This window comes from Cebus imitator, unplaced genomic scaffold (genome assembly GCF_001604975.1).
Source record: "Cebus imitator isolate Cc_AM_T3 unplaced genomic scaffold, Cebus_imitator-1.0 Scaffold71, whole genome shotgun sequence".
NCBI classification, from domain to species: Eukaryota; Metazoa; Chordata; class Mammalia; order Primates; family Cebidae; genus Cebus; species Cebus imitator.
The window spans coordinates 1,839,732-1,841,358 of NW_016107386.1; positions in this window are offsets into that span (position 1 = coordinate 1,839,732).

Below are 1,627 nucleotides of genomic sequence, written 5' to 3' on the forward strand. Positions count from 1 at the left end.
TTGAGACAGAGTGTCACCTTATTCCCCAGGCTGCAGTGCAGTGGTGCAATCTCAGCTCACTGCAACCTCCACCTCCCAGGTTCAAGTGATTCACCTGCCTCAGCTTCCCGAGTAGCTAGGATTACAGGCTACTCCTGTAATTATCTGTCACTGCGCCCAGATAATTTTTTAAAATTATTTTTAGTAGATAATAAAAATATTATTTTTTATTTTGTTGGGTTTATATTTTTTATTTTTATTTTTTATTATGACGGGTTTCACTATGTTGGCCAGGCGTTCGAGACCAGCCCGGTCAACATAGTGAAACCCGTCTCCACTAAAAATTTAAAAAATTAGTCAGGTGTGGTGGCAGGCATCTGTAATCCCAGCTACTCCGGAGGCTGAGGCAGGAGAATAGCTTGAACCTGGGAGGCAGAGGTTGCAGTGTGCCGAGATTATGCCACTGCACTCCAGCCCAGGCAACAGTGCAAGACTCCATCTCAAAAAAAAAAAAATTATCCATTCCTTGTCCAAAAAGTCTTCTGAAATTAATCAGAGGAAAAATGGCATTTTTTCCCATTACTAACATATATGTGCACACACATACACACACACACATACGCATGAAATTGAAGTGAATATAAAAAATATAAAAAGAATAAACCAGGTGCAATTATTCAGGCACATCATCTGAGGTCAGGAGTTTAAGACCAGCCAGGCCAACATGGTGAAACTCCGTCTCTACTAAAAACGCAAAAAGTAGCCAGACATGGTGGAGGGTGCCTGTAATCCCAGCTACTTGGGAGGCTGAGGTAGGAGAATCGCCTGAACCTGGGAGATGGAGGTTGCAGTGAGCTAAGACAGTGCCATTGCACTCCAGCCTAGGCAACAAGAGTGAAACTCTGTCTCAAAAAAAAAAAACAAAAAAACACATTAAAGAATAAAAGATAAACTGATAAAATTAACTATCTCCCACTGCTGTCCTCAGTGTTCTCCTTCCCAAGGCACCACAATGACCAGTCTCCTTCGTACCCTTTCAAATATCATCTATGCATAAAAAGGCATGTTTGAATATATCTTCTTAAGGGGTAGCATGTTTCCATAATGTTTTTAATTAAAATTTTTGGGGGGCTAGGCATGGTGGCACACGCCTGTAATTCCAACATTTTGGGAGGCCAAGGCAGACAGATCACTTGAATCCCAGAGTTCCAGACCAGCCTGGCCAACATGGCAAAACTCCTGTCTCTGCAAAAATTAGCCAGACATGGTAGCACTTGCTTGTAGTCCCAGCTAGCTGGAGGCTGAGGCAGGAGGATCATTTGAGCCCAGGATGTAGGGGTGGCAGTGAGTCAAGATCACTCCATTACACTCCAGCTTGACCGATAGAGTGAGAAGTTGTCTTGAAAAAAGACTTTTTAAAATTTATTATTTTTTTATTTTTTTTAATTTATTGCATTTTAGGTTTTGGGGTACATGTGAAGACATGCAAAATTGTTGCATAGGTACACACATGGCAGTGTGATTTGCTGCCTTCCTCCCCTTCACCTATATCTGGCATTTCTCCCCATGCTATCTCTCCCCAACTCCCCACCCCCCCATCCCTCCCCCATTTCCCCCCAACAGACCCCAGTGTGTAGTGCTCCCCTCC